General features: G+C 35.3%; 1 protein-coding gene across 8 annotated transcripts in view; it reads left to right on the forward strand.

The window, feature by feature from the left end:
• Nucleotides 1-1,044: 1,044 nt before the first annotated feature.
• SYT1 (synaptotagmin 1) overlaps nucleotides 1,045-22,806 on the forward strand; it is a 587,652-nt gene continuing 565,890 nt past the window's right edge. For all 8 annotated transcript variants that reach the window (XM_017946030.3, XM_017946032.3, XM_017946031.3 and 5 more), the window contains exon 1: nucleotides 1,045-1,480. The gene's annotated coding sequence lies outside the window, so the exon portion shown is untranslated. The remainder of the gene's footprint in view (nucleotides 1,481-22,806) is intronic.

The raw sequence follows: 22,806 nt of genomic DNA on the forward strand, positions 1-22,806 counted from the left end.
CCAAGCTATAAATTGCCTGAGAGCTTAGAGACAATCAGGTCACCACCGCCCTCACAAGGGAAAAGCTTCTTACTTCCGACAGAACGGTTCAGCTGGGAAGAGAGGAAGCAGGGAGAGATTTGTGCTTTAGTCGTCACTGCTCTGGTAAGGGGTCGAGAGAGATGGGGGAGGGAGGTGGCAAAAAATAAAAATAAAAAGCATCCCCAACAATGCCGCACTTGACCCAAGTCTACAAACTTATTGGTCGCTGCAATGGAAACTCCCAGTGCACTCTCCACGGCCTGGCAGCCGCCGCTCATGGGTGGAGTTGCGTTCCCGGCCCCACCTATGGGACGGAGCTGCTTCTCCTGCATCTCGGCAACACCACACCCTTCGCGGGAAGTCTCCAGGCTTCCAGCAAAGCTCAGCTTATCCCGCCCCCGCTTCCAACCCGGAACCCCAGAAGAATAGCATGATGAACCTCCAGCAGCCCGGCGGGCCACCTCCCCGCGGCTCAGTTTGAAGACACTTGTGCAGAACCCTTTCATGTCCCCACCCTGCCCAGCTTTCACAACTCCGCCGGGTTAAATGGCCAAAGACAAACTTCTGCCTCTTCTATCCCGGGTCCCAGCTTTTCAAAAACCCACAGCTGGCAAACCCACACACATCGAAACTCCTAGGTCGCTGTTGCAGTCTGGGCATGCTCAGTATCAGGGCAGGTTTTGATTGAAAGTAAAAAAAAAAAAAAAAAAAAAAAAAAGCTTTGTATTATGCTCGCTCTCTTTCTCCTGTGCATATGGCTTGCTGAACAGGTTTTGGGGCATTCTTGAGTCTACCCAGAGGTTTTATCAGATGCCCTTGATTGTGTCTCCTTGGCATCTGTTCCCCTCTTACTTCACTCCCTCCCCCAACCCGCCTCCACCCCGCTTCCCAGGTCCCTGTCCGCTGTGGGGATGGAGGGACACTAACAGAACTGGGATGGGAGATGTTGGCTGAGCGGATCCACCTATTATTAGTGCGCTGGGATTGGCTTCTTGGCGCAGCGTAGCCGAGGTGGAGCCAATCAGGATGCTAGGGCTGGGAGATGATGGGCGGCCGCCTCCTCACTGGAGGGATTCCTGGAGAAGCTGCAGTGTGGGGATGCTTTAGACTGAGTACTGCCCCCAGTGTCTTTCCACCTCCTCCTGCAGCAGCGGCAGCGGCAGCAGCAGTTAGCAGCGGCAACTTGAGGCTGCACCCCGGGCAAGCCCCCAGGGTGGTGCTCAGCCGAGAGGGGGGCTCGGCGCCCCGAAGGGGTGTGTGTAGGGTGGGGGCGACCAGCTGGGACCAGCTGGTGGCCCTGGAAAACCTCCCACACACCCACACCCACACACCCCTTTTGTGTTGCAGGCTGCCCCTCCAAGAGCGGAGGCAGTGAGAGCACGCGTGTGCCTCGCGCCGGTCCACGCGGGGAGAGCACTGGGGACTGAGACCCGGCACCACCTCCCGGTCCGCCCTCCAGGTAAGGAAGCGGGACTGGCGGCGCGGCCACCTCGGCGGTGCCTATCTGCTCGAATCCATCCCAAAGATTTTCTTCTCGATACACTTGGATTTTAGTGGTGGGAGTCTGAGACCTAGGGAGGGATCCCCGGGTGGCCTATTGTGAGAAATATGAGACCACATGTGCATCTCCTGGAAAAGCACTTTGCACAGCGCCCGTGATTTAGAGCTTGGAGTTGATATTGGGCATCCCCCATCTTCTTGCTTCCTCTTTCCTTCTCTTGTTCTCTCTCCTCCGTCCCCTGCCCCCAATCTCAATCTTTTTTCTCTTTCTCTCCCACACCTCCCCTCTCGCCCTCCTCCCACCCTAAGCACGCACAGGGTTTCTTTCTCCTCCTGGAGAGGATTGCCTTTCTTAGAGGAAAGAGGGGGAGTGAAGAAAGGAGAAAGATTTCTTTCTGTTGGGGAGAGGGATATGGGGGTGGGTGGGTTGGGGCGTAAACAAGATAGAATACAATCTCTGCGAAAATCAGAGCACAGAAAGCAATTAAACTGAATAAGGGGAGTAGACAAGCCGTCCAGCTTGGGCTGTCAGAGAGGGGAAGCGTCAAGTTTGACTTGATTTCCTCCTTGCAAGAGACTATGTCTCTCACTTGATTCGTTCAAATGGAACAAAAATAAACCGACAATCCAACCCACTTTCAACTGCTTAATTGCTGTTGCTTTTGAGTGCCAACCATCTGACTTTTCCTGTTTCCATCTGTCCTGTGGGACTGACAATTTGGTATTGCACATCAGTGTTAATATCTGAACTTTGAAAGGTTTCTTGAGTAAGAAAAAAAACACAATTAAAAATAGATTATTACTTTCCTGAGGTTTCTTGGTATGGTCTGTTGTTGGGGGATCAAAAAATGTAAAGTTTCAAAACATTTGGAAGGGACAACAGTTTTATAGGGAGGCTTGGATTTCTACTTTGAGAAAGCTAATCTTCTAGTTAGCTTTGTGTACATGTTGATATTCACTTTCTCCAGTATTAACCCTTTGGTGAAATAAAGCAACTGTTTAACTTTTGTGTGGAAGCTACATTTGTGTATGAATTTTCACTTTATTCTACCTTTCTACTATCTATTTGAATTTTATTGTCTGGATACCAAACTTATGCCTGGCTTTATTTTCTTTTAATAGGAGGATATTTAATGGATGTAAACATGATGTTTGTACAATTTCAGCACTCCCTTTAGAAGGCACATGGAGGCTCAACTGGACAAGAATCCTCCTGTATTGGAACAAAGTTTAGAAAGTAATGCTAGAAAGATAGCCTAAATTTAAAAAATCCTGAAGGGGAAAACATTTTTGTAACGTCTTGTTAAAAGAAAGAAAAATATATCAAAACAGCAACATGCCCCTGGCTGCCTGCATAATAGGTCAAGTAAATGGTACTTGTTGGACAGAGCCTTTACAGCAGCTTCAGCAGTCTCTAATTCCATCATTGGGGATATAAGCTTTATTTTCTTAGTATTCATCAGGGACAGCGAAGCGATAGTACTGTCAGATGGAAGGAGGTATAGAGAAGTGCCTCGTTTGATGTAATAGGAAAGTATTCCAAGTGGGTCTTACCTGAACACAGAAAAATCAGCAGATGTTAGTATACAAAACACTTATTTTTATGTATAAGGGGAAATGCAGAGTCTTACTTTTTTTTTTCTAGAAGTCCACTTGATATAAGAAAAGGGAATCTTCTATCCTAACTCTGCCTGACCTTCTACACTAATTTGTATCTCAGAGAGTATTTTTTCACTATGTATCTTTAATGCATAAGTTTACACACCAACTTAGAGAAGAACTGGATTCATTTGCCATCAGTGTAATGTGTACTATTTCCAAACCATTTTGCATTTGAGGCAATGATCCCTCCGACCTAAGCAGAATTACTAAGTCAGGAAAAAGGATTCTGTTTCTAGGGCTTTGACATTTAAATGACTTAAAAAAAATACTGTCTCTGTTGAAAGCTAACTCTGGTTTTTAGAGGTGCCACCTTTTGGTTACAAGGACAAAGGGACAATCACTTAATTACCTCATGTGTATGTACAACTGAATTAACAAGTTTAGACACGAAAAGATGTACAAAAAGGAAGCCAGCTGACTTCATGTGAGAAAAATAAGATTTTGTTGTCTCATTTCTCCACTGTCTTAGGAATATGTGAAAATTTAGGCTTGGTTTGTGACATTTATTTTCATGACTCTTTACAAATGTTAATTATAGAAATAACATCTAAAAAGATGGATATCAGTAGTTTTTCACATACTTCTAAAAAATTCAGTATCTATATATTGGAAATCAGAACTAATTCCAATATATCGTGAGTGGATTGTGGAGAGACCTTAAATGATACATTATAGGAAATTCTTATTCTGTTATCCCACAAAACAGTCTAATGTCACAATTTCATACAGTCTTTATTTTTTTCTCCCTTTGACAGGATATTTTAGTAAATCTCATTCATGTTTCAGAGTAAACATGATAATTATGCCTTAAGGTATTTTTGTCATAATTGAAGACTGCTAATACACAGGGAAAATCCTAAAATACTAATTTCACAAAAAATACCACATGATTGAGAGTTGTTGCTGAGTAGCTTTGAACTTCATTTTATAATGGAGAATATTAGTTATTTCATCTGATCAAATTATCAGATAGTTCTAATCAAGAAATATGAAAATGAATAACATTGTATTTATACAATTTGCATATTAGACTGAAAATAAAACTAAAAAATAGTATTAATTATATGCTTGTATTAATTATATGCAAGATGAGCTGGAAGATTAATAAAATAAAATGTAGAATATGTTAGAAATCTGAAAGTTAATTTGAACTTCCCATTAGCCTAATAACAACATTAACATAGTATTAGTTCATCACTTTTGATGTCAGTATATTAAATTGATTTTGAGTAAATTCCCAAAACAGAACCATCTAATCTTAAAGAACACACACTTAATGTAGACAATTATGCGAGCCTGAAATATAGTTCTTATGATTTCCAGTTTATCCAACAGCCAAGATGAACTATCACTAATTCCAAATTGAAACATAATACTTATTTTCCTAATGGTAATAATTAAGTAATTTGGGGGCAACAAGAAAGTAAAACAGTTTGATTATATAATGGAGCAAATCTTTGTCTACTGTTACCAAAAATCCATATCAAAGTTAGGCTTTCTGTCATTGTATAATGTAGGTATGGGTCTTGCATGCATTCTGCTGAAAATATAATATTAAAAAAATTAAATATCTGATGTAGTTGTGATATTTTAAAAGTTTTAAATAATTTATTTGTCATAAATATTATTTATACCAAAAGTTCAATTCATGACGTGGCTGATTTTTTGCTGAATTTTTTTCATTGAAATTGACCAAAGCCATTTAAACAGAGACAAAATATATGGCAATCTAAATAATAATTTCAGTTAGAATTTAAGGATGTGTGTGTGTGTGTGTGTGTGTATATATACACATATATATGCATATGTTTGTGTGTGTATATATATATACACATATATATGCATATGTTTGTGTGTATATATACACATATATATGCATATGTTTGTGTGTGTATATATATACACACATATATATGCATATGTTTGTGTGTATATATATATTCCACAATTATGTAACTTTTCCAAGAAGGATTAGAAACTCATGGACAGTAGAATATAATTTGCTGAAACTAGGGGGTATTCATGTACAAAGTACCATTTAAAGAAAGATGACGGAGTCTTGGGAATGCTTTTAAGTCTGGGAATACTCAGAGATAATATTAATGGGAGCCTAGATTTTTTTTCTTTAAAAATGGCATTCTATGACTTTGGGCAGAAATGATTTTTATATGTATCATGCTTGAAAAAACTCTCAGTACAAGATGATGCACTTCTTTATACAGGTAACAAATAAGTTGAAATCATATGATTTAGATATGATGGCTGATAAAACTTCTGTCTTTCTAAGGCTTTTGGCAGATATTTCTTTCAATATTTGCATTAAGGTAAACATTCTTAATTTTTTATGTAATTGAATGGCATGATTATCATTGCATTGGGTGAGAGAATGTGGGTTGATATGTTTTCATTCAATTCCTCAAGAAATGATCAACATTATTTCGTAGTCTTTTTGCAAACTTGATTACATTTCTCCACTAAGTGTGTCCATTTTCTTAAACAGAAATGTAACATTTAAAAAGAAAAAAGAAAAAAAAGAAAACCAGCATTTTTCTTTCAGCTGGTCATTTTAAGAGTGTTCTTGAGGAGCTAGTTTTATATGGACTATAAGATAAACTGTGGTAGCTGGATATATGAACATCACTCTGTTCATATGTACTAGCAATACAAAATAAACTTATTTAAAATTATAGTGCAGATGTATGCTACCTATTACAAGTAAGAGAGCATGCCATCAATTCCTGTCTGTATCAATAAAATTTACTTTTGTTTTATTAAAAAAGGAAAACTTTTCTTTAAGGTGGACAATAAATACATTGCTATGTTGTAGAAATGGTGAACACTAGAGATGCTATTTCTGCAATTTTAAATATAATATTAGAGATTCTATTGCAAAGAATCCTCCTTTTAAAATGGCATCTACATTACATTATTTTAAAAAAAAACAGTATTTAAGAGAGTTTCAAAAGAAATTAAAACCTACATTAAAGTAAAATAACACATTTATAGTAGTGTTAGAAATGCATTTTCTAGCATGTCTTTGACAAATGCAAAACAGATATTTTAAATAATTATTTCTATAATTGCTCTAATGTTTATGTTTATTTAAACCCCAATTTCTCATTGCTGATTTCCATACTTTACTAAGAAAATAAATGAAAGGTCAAAGTTTATCTTTTTTGGTTACTGCTATCGTGGAAATACAAAGAAACATACTGGTCACTCCTATAAATGTCTCACATATAGCATGTTTAGCATATTACTTATGCATATAAAAAGGCATTTTGTTAAAGAGGAGCTCTGGAAAATCATAAAGCAGACGAAGATAAAAAAACATGCCTTCTATTTCTTAGCTGTTTGTACAAAATGAGAGCTGGGGAATTTCCACGTAGAATGGGAATGGCCTATAAACTAGTGTAAGAATTTGGTGAAACTACTTGGTTAAGATATAATTTCCAAGAGTTCATAACAGCCCTGTTGAACAACATTTCATCACAGATACTAGCTTGCAACCTTGCTCCGCCAATCACAAATACTGTACACAAGATATTTAGCTAAGTGCCTCAGTTAGAAATTAATTTCTGATTGAAATATCCACTTAATTAAATCCACGTATGGTACTGAAACTTGGTAATACCTTACCTCAAAGAACCTGTTTCTGTACTTGTGAAATGTAGCTTTGTTAATAATTTTAAAGTGCTTATAGTTCCGAGATATATATATATATATACACACACACACACACACACACACACACACACATATATAATTTTTTTTTGGCCAAAGGGTATTATATAAGTAAAAGTAATTGTCTTATTTCCTGTGATAGATAAATGTTTTCTTTTTCTTTTGAAATGATTTACTAAATCAAAGATAAAGTGCACATATGTACTCAAATGCAAACGTACTTGAAGAGTTTGAAATGTAAACATTCTTATTTTGCAATTGCTTACATGAGAAGTACAGTCTCCTGTCCTCTTCTATCATGCTTCCTGACAGCAGCCATCATTTCAGTCCCTTGGGAATAGTAAGGAAAGCAGACAAACCACCTGAAAACTCTGGTGAAAGTTCTCGTGATGTGGCCTCCAGGGAACAGCCTCTTGTTTTACTTGAGGCTCATTTCCTCTGGGCCAGCCTCCTTGCATGTCACTCCATGCCTACTGTGGGTAGGAAACAGGTACTTGGATTGACTGATTGCTGCTTTGAGATTCCTTGACGTATTTTTTCCTCAACATGAAGGCAAAAGGACACGAATACTCGGTCAAAACATGCAGAGCTGTACTTACGTGAACACTTTTAAAATACGATACTGAATCTTATATAATTTTAGGATAATTTATGAAATAGCTTTTCTTTCTTGGAATTTCTTTTGTTTACTCACAAGTGATCCAAGCAAAAGATGAGGCTGTTAAACCATGAGTCAGTATGGTATTTTTTTTAGCTTAACACCTGAGGATAAAGCTGAGAGGATTGTTTAAAAAGAGTTTCAAGTCATACTTTCAAAATCCATCTGTGTCTTGTTGATGGAGGCCTTTAAATAAGCACATGCTTCATGGTCATTATCCCAGATAACTGACAATTTGTTTTTCTACAAAATCTCTAGATATTATGAAACATCACACACAAGCTTGCTTTTAGTATGGATTATTAATAATGTATTTTTCAGATACAATTGTATGTGAGAGTTTCTGCAAGTGTAAACAACAAGATAACATCACAGCAACGGGCAACAGTCACTAAAATATCAATTTAGAATTGTCTGCTCTCTCTTTGAGAAGGAGAAAGAGCTACTTGAGTGTCTTTTCTCCCTCATGATGTGCTGGTCTCCAGTATCCCATGCCATACAAACAGTGGGTATGGTCCTTGCTTCCCTCCTATGAAATATGGAAACTGCCTACCTGCTTACTTTTGAGGGGGGAAAAAAAAAACTTATCTAGAAAGGTTTTTAGACAAATGATTTAATGGCCTTTGAAGCAAGGACAAGTGCTATAACAGCTTATTAAGGGATAGTTGAGCTCTAGCAATCAGGTTTTGAGTTATCAAGATTATTAGAAAGAAAAGTTGACACAGTTTCTCAGGAGAAAGACAAGGAAGCACAGCATTGAAATCTGTTTCTGACTTGGAGTGTCTGCCAGATCCTAGTTTACAAGGCTGGCTTTCTGCCTAATCCCTAGCATTTTCATCAGATTTGAAGACTGAATAAAGTGAGCCTTTGGGCATTAGAGCATATTTCTAGAGCACTGAGACCTCTTCTATAAATAGCATAACATCACCCTTCTATTATAACCAATGTTCAGAATCCGAGGCCACACGTTTTTATATTTAAATATGTATAAACCAGATCATTCTGTTCCTGAAAGTACTAGGGTTTTATCTGTCTGTGTACAGGAAATTCTTCTGTGAAAAGCTTAGTTAACAATATGACATTACAAATAATATACCTATTTTTAGTAGTTTTATTAAATTATAATGTTAAATTTAAAAAGCCAAGCATTCACCTTGAGCTACATCTGAGCCTGAGAATTCAAAAAGTGACATTTCAGTACAAAGCCAACATACGCTTAAATTGACAAAACTGCCCTGCTTTTAAATTGTTTTGTAAAAAAGTACTTGATATACAAGTTTCCGATGACTTTTTTTTCTGGAGAGTCTTACTTTCTGAACCACTCTTAGACAACACAGAATGAATATTAATGACAGGAGAGAGCTGACTCCTTCAGGCAAAAGTGGATGAGACAAGTTCTGTTATGCCTTTGAGAATCTGTTTCATCATTTATATATTGAACACATAACAACAGTTTTATTTCTCTTGATTTCTTGACTTTTAGACCTGTATGCATTGAAGCATATTACAACTCACAGCCTGCATAGAAAAGATTTGTTCAGTTCTCTGGTTATAAGAATGATATAGGAATTCCTTTGTGTTCCCTTCCGTTCTGTGCATTTTATTCCTTTCTCGTGTATTCCCTTCCTACTCTGCCCTTCTTCCTTCTTTTCTTTATTCTTTCGTATTTCCTTTCTTTTTTCATATCTTAATGAAATATTTTCCTATAGAATCACTAAATGAAGGTTTAGTCCTTTTGACCGATAGTAATCTTCACCGGCTGGATTTATTTTGTTTCAACAACCAAGAAATGTAATTCTTAGTTTGTATAAATTTTAGGTTACCTTCACAAAATATATAGATAGATAAATAAAGAAGCAGCCTTTTAATTTGTTTATGTAATTGGCACACTTAAATGGAATGTGTCATGATTTGAATGTTTTTAAAATTTTGCATGTAAAGGCTGGCTTGCTGATAACTTCTAAACCATAACTGTTTGTAGAGAGACAGAATAATGTTTGAGAGTCCAAAAAACTGGCATGTACTATTTGGCATGTTTTTCTTTATTTTCTATTTGGCCATTGCAATGATAATAAGTTCTTGTTTTCGTGACAGGTGTGCAGCACTGTGTATTTTTTTATTTTATTTCCTTATTTGATGTTGATAACGAAGAGGTTCTCTCTCTTACAGATGCAATGAAGGAGACTCAAGTGTTGTTACTTGCTTGCAATTACACATTTAGAAAGCCTCTTATATTTTTTTTCTATTGGAACTTACTGCCTCAGCACTTAATAAAGGGGGAAAAAGCATGTTTTGTAATTCTCTTAATATGTAAAAACTAGTTTGCCTTTGCTATATCTAACATCATTGTTGAGTATAGGATATGTAGTCTTTATTTATCCCACTGAAAAAATAAGAAAGATTTGATATGCTATCATTTCTTCTGTGACTTTAATTGCAAAACAAGTTGAGTTTGTGTTGTAAAATTATTCAAGGGACATTTTTTGTAACCTACAAGAAAAGTCACTAAGCTTGAGTCACTAGGCTAAGTTGGCCTTTAGTCATTGCTATTTCACTGTGATGTTAGATAAGTCATCTTATTTGTTTTCTTATTTGTAAACTCCATAGTTCCCAGCCACCAAGTAGGGTGCAGTGAGAAGTGATTAGAATCATAAGTATTGCAGCTTTATCACTAGCTCTCCAAACTTACCTCTTATTATTCTCCTCATTGATATTCATACACATCTTCTTGCTGTTCCTTCTTATAACATTAATGGAAGTTGTAAGAATCTATTGATACTTTTTATCTTCTATTCCAAGAATGATTAAACATTCTGCTTTAAGTGAACATATCCAAACCACAATTAAGATTCAATTCAAATGTAAAGTCTATCAGTTGGCAATTCTTTCGTTAAGGAACACATTTGGGAGCAATAGCGAATAGCCATACCATTGCAATGTGGATTAATATAAATGTATTTATAGCTAATCTGATTGAAGAAAACAGGACTTATAGTTGGGAATGGCCTATAGAAAGAATACAAAATTATATGAAACATAGGATAGGTATTAATGGAGATATTTGAATGAATACAGGTAATCATATTGTTTCTTACAATATGTCAGGCACTTTTCTATGTCCTTTCCATGCTTCATCCCATTTAATATTCTCAATAACTCCTTCGGATTTGTGCTAATTTGTTCATAATTTTAAGTGAGAAAGTTGTGGAAAAAGAATAATTGAGTAACTTAAAGAATAATTGGGTAACTTCCCAGGGTCACATTATGTAGTAAGATGTAGAATTAAACCCAAGCTACCTATTTACAGAGCCAATACTCACTCATAGGTAGTCACACAATCAATAAACTCATAAATGGCAGAAGAAGAGAATAGATAGTGGCAAAGAGGTAGAGGTAGAGGTACTCAAAAAAGATTAAATAGTGATAGGCAAAGTGATCCACTTTATAGGTTAGGTTGATATGACCATGACGGCAATAGGATAAAAGTGTGAAACTTAGAGAGCTGGATTCAGATAGCCAACTCTGGAATGGTGAACTTCAATAAGGAATGAAAATGCAATAATGTTTACAAATTGTCTAGTACCCTGTTACTACCATATGGTAGATTTGACCACCTTTGCTCTTTCTCTTTTTTTATTCTCAGAAATTCTTCCACTTGTAAAAATGCCACCTGACTCAAAATGCTTAAGCCAGAAAAGGGATTTTGGTGCTCATGTGACTGTAAAGTTCAGAAATATTCTGACTTCAGTCAGAGGTGGATATGGGGACTCACACCATGTGGACAGAACCAAGCCTATTCTCCTTCCCACCACTGTACCACTAGTACTCAATAATTTAACAACTGGTATGATCATACCAGTGTGAAAAGTCTACCTATAAGAGGCTATCGACTGAGTTGAGTGTTATTTAATTCTAGTTATGTCCTTGCCTTACTCTCTTTGGCTTCCTCACTTTTTAATATAGAAGGGTAGATAGTCTTTATTCACTTAATTGCAAAGATAAGAAGAAAGTCCTTTATAGGACTTGAAGAAATTTAGCTTAGTAGAACTAAGAACAGCAAATTGCAGAGCCACTTGTGTATAAATGAGAATTTCAAACCTTTATTAGTTTTGTGAGGAAGGAGGGCTTATTTCAAGGAGTTTATAAAGTTTTAACCTATATATGCTACAGATTAAACATTATCAATTTGTACAAATATATTATACATTTTTATATTTGCTATACCTTGAATTGAAGAGGAAATATTTGGGAATAATATATTTCTTCAGTAAGCATGATGATGTGCCTATTATATGCCAGGCAACATTTGGATGCTGGGGATACAGAAATAAAAATAGTACACAGGTTTCCTGCATGTAGGAACTTACATTCTAAGGAAGAAGAGAGACCATTAAAAACAACAACAAAACATAGCTATGGTTCTTATATAATAAATACTACAAAAATCATAAAATAAGCTAATAAATAAAACAGAGCAATACTGGGGAATGTGATTAACCAAAAGTTGAGCCTGAAAAGGTAAAGGAGCCAGCCCTATGACTATCAGGGAAAAGCACTGAGGTCAAATGAAGCAACCAGTACAGAAGCTCTACAATGGGAAATAGTTTGGTCTACTTAGGTATAAAGATGCTGGTTTTATGTGTTTGCCCTGCCTTAATATTTCAATTAAAAATAATCTGCAAACATTATTAAGAAATTTTCAAAACCGTATAATCATGTATAATCTCACCATGCTTTAAATATATGCTGTCTTATTTCCGTGTAATATGTTTCCAGTCTGTGTTCATATGCTTACATTTTTTATGGCAACAATCACAGAATATACACTGTTTTTACTCTGACTTTTCAAATGTATTCTCGGGTGTCTTGTAGATATATGTTTTTATCTTCCAGTTTTATCTTCAGAAGAGCAACTGCTTTTCTTTTATTTTGTATATTCCTTAGACACTTTCTGCATGTCTTTTGTTTCTTAAATCTTAATAAGTCTTTCCCTTTCCCCTCACTTCTAAAGAAATTAAATACATGGCCTAACTCCAATTTTATTGTTCCTGTAAATTTAAGTCAACACCTTAACTTTTTATCACATTCATGACATTTTTCAATGCAATTTCCTTCTGAGTGTATTTTTGATTATATCCTACAAAACTCTAATTTAGATTTTGAAACAAAAGTAAATAAACACTGAAAACATAATGAAACAAATCATTTTGTGTCGATTATCACTTAGACAACACAGGTCTTGTAGCATTAACCGGAAATTATTTTTCCTCTATCTAGTCTCATATCCTGGTTTCAAGAACTCAATAACCTAAGTCTACTTAAGTCGCTATATGATAGTAAACCAGTTGCTTACAAAGGCATATTAACTTTTGTGAGACTGCAATACTACTCAATCTGCTACACAGTAATGAAGTAATAATTAAAGCATCAATCTTAAATGTCCCTCTTTTTTTTCTCCTAATGCTCTCTATAGACATTATATTCTGATAATAACATGTTTTGAAAATGGAGGGTTTTTTTTTTTTTTTTTTTTTTTTTGCCAAACTACTGTGCTCCATTAGGCTCCTTTGTATCCTAAATATTTTATGTTATACTATATATATATATGTGTGTGTATATATGTGTGTATATATATACACACACACATGCATATATAGTATATTTTGATTTTTTAAATGCACCTGGCTCCTCTAGTAAATGCAAGTTTTTCTGAATTTTGCAATGACATTTTTATCATCTCTGACTCTTCAGTACCTGAAAGATATTAGGGAGTGAATATTTTATAGAATATTTATCAAATGAGTATATTAGTCTGTTCTCAGGCTGCTAATAAAGACATACCTGAGACTGGGCAACTTATAACGGAAAGAGGTTTAACGGATTCACAGTTCCACATGGGTGGGGAGGCCTCACAATCATAGCAGAAGATGAAGGAAGAGCAAAGGGATGTCTTATGTGGCAGCAGGCAAAGAGACAGCATGTATAGGGGATCTCCCCTTTATAAAACCAACAGATCTCGTGAGATTTACTATCATGAGAGCAGCATGGGAAAAACCTTCCCCCATGATTCAGTTAACTCCCACTGGTTCCCTCCCACAACATGTGGAAATTATGGGAGCTACAATTCAAGATGAGATCTGGGTGGGGACACAGCTAACCCATATCAATGAGTAAATCCACTAACTCTGTATTTTCTAACATTTTTAACTGGCATCCAAATTTAGTATATACATACACACACTATTAGCAAAAGTTCTATGAAATATTACTTGTTATGCTTTCTGATACTTTTCAATTATCCTTTTCTATTTCATTTAAAAAGCACTGGTGATGATCAACTAAGTTTATATTACAATTTAACAATGTATAACAGCCTGTAGTTTTTTTGTTGTTGCTGTTGCTGTTTTTTTGTTTGTTTTTTATTTTTGCTTTTTGAGACAGATTCTGGCTCTGTCATTTAGGTTGGAGTGCAAGCACATGATCCCCTCAACTCAGCCTCCTGAGTAACTGGGACTACACGTGCATAACATCACGCCTGGCTAATTTTTATATTTTTTGTAGAGACAGGGTCTCACTATGTTACAGCCCAGGCTGGTCCTGAACTCCTGGGTTGAAGAGATCTCCCTGATTTAGCCTCTCAAGGTGCTAGGATTATAGGCATGAGCCACCACACCTGGCCTCAAAATTATAATCTTCTTGCTATATTCACATACAGGTAATTTTGTGTGAATTTATAATGCATTATTTTTAAGTCCACAATGAATCTAGCACCAATGCTGTTATTGGCCACTCTTAAGCAGATTCATGTCAGTTGGCTACCTTCTAAGAAGTTCAGCTAATAGCTCTTAAGCTTCTTTTTAGTTGTCATGGGGTTGATATATTGCACTTTTTTTTTTTTTTTAGTTGTGTATAAACTTTCTCGTAGATTAGAAGAGGATACACGAAAGGAATAAAGGATTACTTCTTTTCCTTTAAAATAGTGAGTGGAGAGCTAGTCTATGGAAAAAATAGACAATGAAGATTGAGCATAGATATTTAGAGTTTTGTATTCAAATTAAGAAACAAACAAATAACATAAAATCTGTCAATCCATCACCAAGTTCATAATGTGGAAATTTTACTAAATGATTTCCCTGACACCTTTCAGTGCTAACATGTGAAGGTCTGTAATTGAGTATGGCATTTTGCTGCAAGAAAATTAGACATATGAGTAGCCCAGCACATAAAGCCTCTGGCTTCCCTTCTAACATTCTAGTACTCTCATAGTGGTGAATAAGGTTGAAGATTGTATCTTTCCGTCATTCATTTATCTACTCAAAAATAGTTAAAGAATACAAAAAAACTCCAAGACACAATTAGCCACCCATGGAAGAACTGAGTACCGTCTAGTTAAGAGTGAAACCATAAGCAAGTAATGATTAGCTCACATGTGAGCTGTGAAATAGCATAGTGTAGGATATTCTGTGATAGCAAACAATACAAAAGCCTCAAGAACTTCAGCACAAAAGCTTTATTCCTTGCACATGCCACATAGCCATTGCGGATCAGAGTGTTTGGAGAGTACATAGGGTAGAATGTTCTCTGATTTACATACTCATTCAAAAATCTAGACTCTGAGAGCTCCAGTGCCCCAGTGTCTTAAAAGGCTGTCATCTCAATGTAAAGTTTAAGGATTCATTGCAGTAGGGCGAAGAGCATCAGAGAGTTTCTCACCAGCAATTATCTACTTTGACCCTGTAAAAGATACATAAAATTTCTGTTCACAGTCCATTAGCCAGACCCAGTCATGTGGCTCCTAATTAGAAGGATATAGGAAGTATAACACACCCATTCCCACTCCAGGCTTGGAAGAAGAGGATATTGGCAAGTACTTGAAGAGATAAGCTGCATCAGGAAAATGCAAGGCTTTCTGCAAACACTTGAGAGTGAATGACAGTTAGCTGAAACAGCAATGGCTTCATACAGGAAGTGATGCATAAGATACACTATGAGCGACTTTGAGGTTATGTTAGGTATTCAGTTCATTCCTTAATGAAAGCATCTCTTTTTAAAAATCTAAGTCTCAAACAATGATATGTGTTTGGTTTAGAAGGCCAGCACTCCTGGCAAATTTGGAAGCTGAACTAAATCATTCCCAGCTTACTAGGATTCCTGACACATAGTCCAACCACCTACAAGGCAGACCTATTTAGATAGCTGAAAGACATCTCAAACTCACCACATTCAAACTGAACGCATCTTCATCAACATATCTAGTCCTTCCCTAGTGTCTTCAATCTTAGTGAATGATTGCACCATTCATCTAATTTTGTTATCTAGAAACCTGGGAGTTATATTTGTTTCATATATCTCTCATTTTTAACCTCAAATTCAGAATAAATAAATCTTGATAAAATTTTTAACTCATAAATATCTTTTGAATATGTTTACTCTTCTCTATCTTCATTGCAGCACCATAATTCAAATCAACTTGCCTTCTGAAATCTATTATCCTTAACTTGACTTTCAAGTCCATGCATTATCTGGCCCTACCTATTCACCAGCTGCATTTATCATATTGTTCCTTTGTTATGATACTCTGGCCATATTGGCCTTCTTTCAGGTTTTTAATATTCCGGATTTTTTTTTTCTGCCTCAGTATCTTAACATATGCTGATTATGATGTTGGAGTGCTTTCTTTTCTCTTTTATCTGGTTGAATTCTATGCAGCCTTCAGATCTCAACATAGGTATCAGTTATTCCGGGAAGACATTTTTGACTCCCAGAATCACTCAGAACTTTGCATTGTACCTCCTCATAGTGACCTGTATTTTCCCTTTACAGAATTTGTCAATTTATGATTATATATTTATTTGGGTGGTTATTTGATTAGTAACTTCTTCCCCAACCAGATTTGGAGTTTCAACAAAACAGGCATGATCTGTTTTCCTCATCCGTGTGGACCAGAGCCTCACAGATAGTAATTAGTCATTATATTACATTCCTGCTTCAGATCCTTTGTTCTTCCCCTTCCTACTGGCTGGAATGCACTTCCTCTGTATTCTCTTTTGATTACTTCTTCAAACCTTTTGTGTGTTTACTCAATTTTTGTGTGGTCTTTCCTGCCCAGTATTGCTGTACACTTATATCTCCTCCCCCTTCCCCAACATCTTTCTTCTTAGCACTTATCACTCTTCGAATACAGTTTTTAAATAAATAAATTTATTTATTTATTGCCTCCCTGTGATCATTAGAATGTAAATTCTATGGTAACAGAGATTTTTGTATTTTTTACTTCCTGCTCTCCCAATGCCTAAAACAATACATATTTGTTGTTTCATAAATATTTGTTGAGTCAATGAATAAATGAACTGTAAATTGTCTCTCCATGAATTAGAACAGCTCTATACATCTCATCCAATGAAAAAATATTAATTTACCAGTCTTAACAATTTCCATAGAGATGACAAGCTTATACCTTTAAAGTGTATATAGGAAATATTTTTTTGTAGACTGTTACAATTTACAATAAGAAGGCCAAAATGACTAATTTGTCTATTATACCATACTTGGAAGCTTAAACTTTCTAGTGAAAGGGTTATATTTATTATAAAAATAATTTTTAACTTAGCTATTTTCTGACTGTCATCATCCAATCAACTTCATCCTACTGAATTTTCCTCCTAACTATTGCTCATTTTTTTCCTCTAATCTCACGTTAATTATTGTAAGAAAAAAACAAACTTTTTCCAACGGGTTTTCTACCTTACAGTCCTGCTCTCTTACAACTCATGTTCCTCACTGTCACCTAAGTCACCGAACACAAATCTGATCAGATTATTCTTCTGATTGACATACTCATGCAGCTTCCTCGAAATTAGAAAACAAAAGGAAATGCCTCTCATTCCTATATGCCCATTATAATTGACTTTGCTTGGTTTGTCACAGTATTTGTCACCCCCAAATACTTCCCTCCTGTCCCTCTCCATGAACGACTTCCATCCCTAACTACATCCATTTTATATGGCTCCCTTCATTTCTAATTTATTTTTTATGTCTATTTCTCAAAGAAATTTTTCCCAACCCATCTCTGTAGTTCAAAGCTTACGTAATACTCTTAGCATATTTCCAGCATTACATTTATCATGTTGTTGTAGGATTATTGTTCATATAGCCACCCCCTGCTAGTTTTGGACTAACTAGGTTTAAAGATTATGTCTTATTCTTTATATTCCCATTTACTGGAGGAATGTCTGGCACATAACATACATTATCAAACCTGTTGAACAAAAAGAATTAGCATATTTAGCCTTGTTGGGGAGAAACTTCTAAAATATGCACAAAACTCAGGCATTTTCTAACTGTGTTTGTAAAGATAAACTTGATTATATCACTAGCCATTTATGCTTTGGGGAGAGTAAGCTTCATGTAGTCTAGGGAAACCAAGTAACCTTAACTTGGTAATTTGCCTTTCAAAAGAAGAGAAGAGGAGAGGAGAGGAGGAAAGGACAGAGGAAGGGAAAAGATAGGAAAAAAAAAGAGGAAATAAGAGAGGAAGAGTATCAGCTCTCTTTGAGAAGCTGATTCTAGGGCTCATCTTTGACAAGAGAAATGTTAAGATGTTTTTTTTTTTTTTTTTTTTTTGCTTGCTAAACTTGACACATCCCTCAGACATCAACTTAAATCAGAGAGTATATTTCTAATCTCTCAATGACAATTTTGTTTCCCATTATATTTCCCATAGTACCCTGTATTTTTTATAGCACTTGCACAATTTGAAATTATATATTTATTTATTAGACTATTTATTAAATGCCATGACAAGCCACTAAGAACATAAACCACAAAAGGTCGGGGGCCATGTATCCTCTATGGAAGCGACCACAGTGCCAGTTACATGCAACACCTGACACATAATAGATGCTCAAAAAACGTTTGCTGAATGAATGGGGAGATGATAAGATGCATAGGAGATTGACTGAACTTTAAATAGATGCTTTCTTTATCCCCTAATCTTTAAAGAAGTATGAAGTTTTCTATATTGGGGAGGAAACAAAATAATATTGTAGCTTGGTATATTTGAGGGAGGATGAGCAGGCTTGGTTAAAATAGAAAGCTGAGCTTTCCACAGTGATTGGATCCAATCTGAATACAAATTTAATCACTCTATGAATGTATCTACTATCATTAGACCCTAAAATTGTAAATTCAGCAATGTAATATGGCTGACTCTCTAAAAATAAATTTTTATTATTTATATCTGAGAGTAAATATTCAGTTTTTTTATATTATAGTAGGATGAATAAGTTGCTTTCCAAAATTCCTCCAGAACTGCCAAGAATTGGCAAACTCTATATGGTAGAGAGATTTGAACAAATAACTGGAACAAAATGAAAATATTTTGGTAAACCCTAAGTAGGCATTAAGTTTGAAAATACTGAAAACTTAACTGATTTTAAAGAAGAAATATATTTATAAATTCACATCTTATATGTGAGGGTACTGATGAGACTAAATGTAGTTGATGGAAATCTGAAGTGGGATGTAGAGAAGTCCTTTAAATATATATTGCTAAAATTTTAACCTTGAGTTTTTATCCAATTATTTTGATAACGTGTTTTCTCCGAATCATGGCATCACAGATTTTTTTTTCTTGTTTGCTTCTTTTCTTTGTAATGGGAACAGTCTGTGATCTTACATCCTCTGGGTGTGAAAACACATTTTCAGAAACTAAAAAAGTGCAGTGAAAAATAAATTTTCTAGCTAAAGATAAAATGGAGATTGTTACCGAAATACAAGGTCATATGATTTTTTACAAAAATCTCTTATTACTTGATTACCCAGTTGAGAATAACTATGTCAAAAAATCTCTGAATTATATGTGTGTATTTCTATAATTTCTTCGAACAATAATACATTACATTATGATGTTATAACAGTGAACAATTAATGTTTATTGCCACAATGCAAAAAATAAGATTGAATTAAGAGCTCTGTGATTGCAGGAACCATTTCTATATTGTTTGCAATTTTTTCCCCAGTGCCGACCTAGCAATACATGGCACATACTAAGTAGTACTTAAAAATCTTTGGTGGATATTGTTGAAGTATCATCCTTGATTTTTTTCATTCATTTCTCACTCACTTATATATTTCTTTTGAATAAGTGTAATAATTTAATATGTGATTTTGGTAATAATTCTTCATGAACTGAAACTAGATGTAGTCAAGTCTTTTCTTCCAAGATGAAATATGACTTTCTTTCTTTTCTCAGTCTTTGCTTCCCTAGATTAAATCAACAGGTAGCTCACTGTTAAGCTTCAAATAAAATATGGTAATTTAAGTGCTCATTTTGTCATAGACAATTAAGAGTGAAGAGATGATATATAATAATGTATTCCAATTCCTCTTTAATGGGACCAACTAATGCTTTGGATTATTTGAGTCAGTGTTACCTATCTCTGAAACAGATAATCATTCTTGACTTTCTCTTTTCCCTTTCACTTTCTCTCTACCTTTTCTTCTTGCTCTATTTTTAACCATTTCTTCAATTATATTATAAATCTCTATGGCATCCAAAGTGCGGAGGGGTTCTGTCACTGAAAAAGTTATTCCTTCTGTAAAGATGTTCAATATATACTTAATAATATAAGAGAAACATTTTAAAAGAAATATTTTAGCTTGTTTTTTAAATAAAAAATTATTCCATAAAATTATTTAAAATACTCAAATAATCTAATAATATATAAGTGGAAAAATTAGTCTTTTTTCACATACTGTTTTCTTTCAGTCAGCCACTGTTACCAACCTCTTATATTCTCTAACAGAAATATTTAAAGCCCCCAACAGAAATATTGCATTTGCAAACATCACACTTAAAATCAGCATTCCATGATATATACACAATGGTCTATACATTTTCAGTTAGATTATTTCATTTATGTTGGATTAGATTTTACTTTATACAATCTACAGTGATTTTTAAATGTATAGTTATATATTTTATATATTAGGAATAGTTATATCTACTGCTTTTGGTTAATGCAGCATTAAGTAATTGTGTGAAACGTTAATTTGAAGTGATTTTTTACTTTAAGCTAATTCAGTTTGATAATTTAGCTTTTTTCTAGTAAAATTTGTGATGATAGTAACAATGCACATAAGGTGTATTAAAGGGTTTTATAGATTTGATTGCATTTAAAGATTTTTATAAATGTTCCACTTTTTTCTTTCTTTTTTTTTTTTTTTGAGACGGAGTCTCACTCTGTCACCCAGGCTGGACTGCAGTGGCCGGATCTCAGCTCACTGCAAGCTCCGCCTCCTGGGTTTACGCCATTCTCCTGCCTCAGCCTCCCGAGTAGCTGGGACTACAGGCGCTTGCCATCTCGCCATCTCGCCCGGCTAGTTTTTTGTATTTTTTAGTAGAGATGGGGTTTCACCGTGTTAGCCAGGATGGTCTCGATCTCCTGACCTCGTCATCCGCCCGTTTCGGCCTCCCAAAGTGCTGAGATTACAGGCTTGAGCCACCGCGCCCGGCCTAAATGTTCCCCTTTTTTCATACTGCAAAGTATCCTTGTGTTAACATATTTTATAACATCTTGTTTGTTGAATATTTTCATTAATAATTGATTCTCTATATCATAATCTTATAATATTTTAATGTTTGCATTTCTATATACATTCAGACATTATGAATACAATTTTATAATTACATTTAATATATCTTTGGTCTGGGGCTGCAATTGTTGAGCTTAAGAATATTACAGCTTTTCAAAATGTAAACTTGTTAAGAATGAGCTTGCATATGTTAGCTACATGTAAAATATTTTAAAACAAAAAGAAACAATATGGAATATGTCTGAAGAAATACGAAGTTTTAAAAGTGTTTATAAAATTTGGCAAATTTAATAATAATAGTTTATATGTATAGAGTTTTCATTACATACCAGGTATTATTTTAACTGTTTTTGTATATTGCTTGTTTAATACTTTCTTCAAAACCTCTCTGAAGTTTCAACTATTATCATGCTTGTTTTGGAAATAAGAAAATTGAGGCACAGAGAAATGATACTATTTGCTTTAAGGTCATAGCTGTTAAATGTTAGGGGATTTGGATTTCAATCCACTAGGATCTAGATAATTTTTTACTTCATTAATTCAAAAATCTCTGAGCATTAGTTCAAAAATTTTCAGTATCAATAAGTTATTTATTCTCAAATAACTTACCTTTCAGTGAGGGCAGAAAAATAAGTGGAGAAAGGAAGGAAGGCAGGAAGGGAAGAATGAGAAGAAAGGAGGAAGGAGGGAAGGGAAGGAGGAAGGGAGGGAAGGAAGAAGGGAGAGAGGAAGGAAGGGAGGGAGGGAGGGAGAGAGGGAGGAAGGGGACAGGTGCTATTAATAAGCTTTATCTTCATGAATGCTATCAAAAAATAAAAATAAAAAACAAGGAAAGAGAGTAGAGAGTGCCAAGTTGGGAATATTAAGGCAGAATACATTTTTAAATAAGGTTGTCATTGAAAGTCACATTTCAGCATAGATCTGGAGGAGGTGAGGAATTAGGCTAGGGTTAGAGATCAGGCCATGCCTGGTGATTTCAAAGAAAGCAAGGCATCCACGTGGGCCAGGTGGTGTGGGCTGAGGAAGCACTAGAAGCTTTTTTCTGAGAGGAAACACAGGGCCAGATGGTGTAAGGCCCTGCGGCGACTTTGGTTTTTATTTGGAATGAGAGGGGAAACCAGTAAAAGATTTTGAGCATATGTGTAGCACATCCAACTTCAATATTTTTAAGGATCATTTAGAATAAAATATTCTTGCTAGAATGGATTGAAAGGGGCCAAGGGTGGAAACAAGAAGGGAATTTGGACTTTGCTGGTTTATGATGGAAGCAAAATGCATATCTATTCTATTTATTTCCTAGATTTTGTGGTTTCTAAGTACATTAAGATAGCAGTGGATAGCTCATAAATACATTCCTATAAAATTTTTATAAGAAATGGAGTTTAACTTCCCTCATACATGGTAGAGCTTATCATAATAGCATTTAGTAACATGTTATACATACTTCCTCAGCCACTTTGCCAGCTAATTTATTATCCTGGGGCAAGTAAATAAAAGTTGGTCTAACTTCAAGGCATCTAGGAAAATAGCGGAAAAATATCTTTTTGTTTTTTTTCTATGTTTGAAAGAAATGTGAATGCACTCACAAACGTCAGAATGAGAAGCATTAAAGGTTCATGAATATAGAGCGAGTGCAATTGGTTCTAAAAGCTGGCCTCCACAAAATTCCTGGATTGGTATTACTT

Source organism: Papio anubis, chromosome 9 (assembly GCF_008728515.1).
Source record: "Papio anubis isolate 15944 chromosome 9, Panubis1.0, whole genome shotgun sequence".
NCBI classification, from domain to species: domain Eukaryota; kingdom Metazoa; phylum Chordata; class Mammalia; order Primates; family Cercopithecidae; genus Papio; species Papio anubis.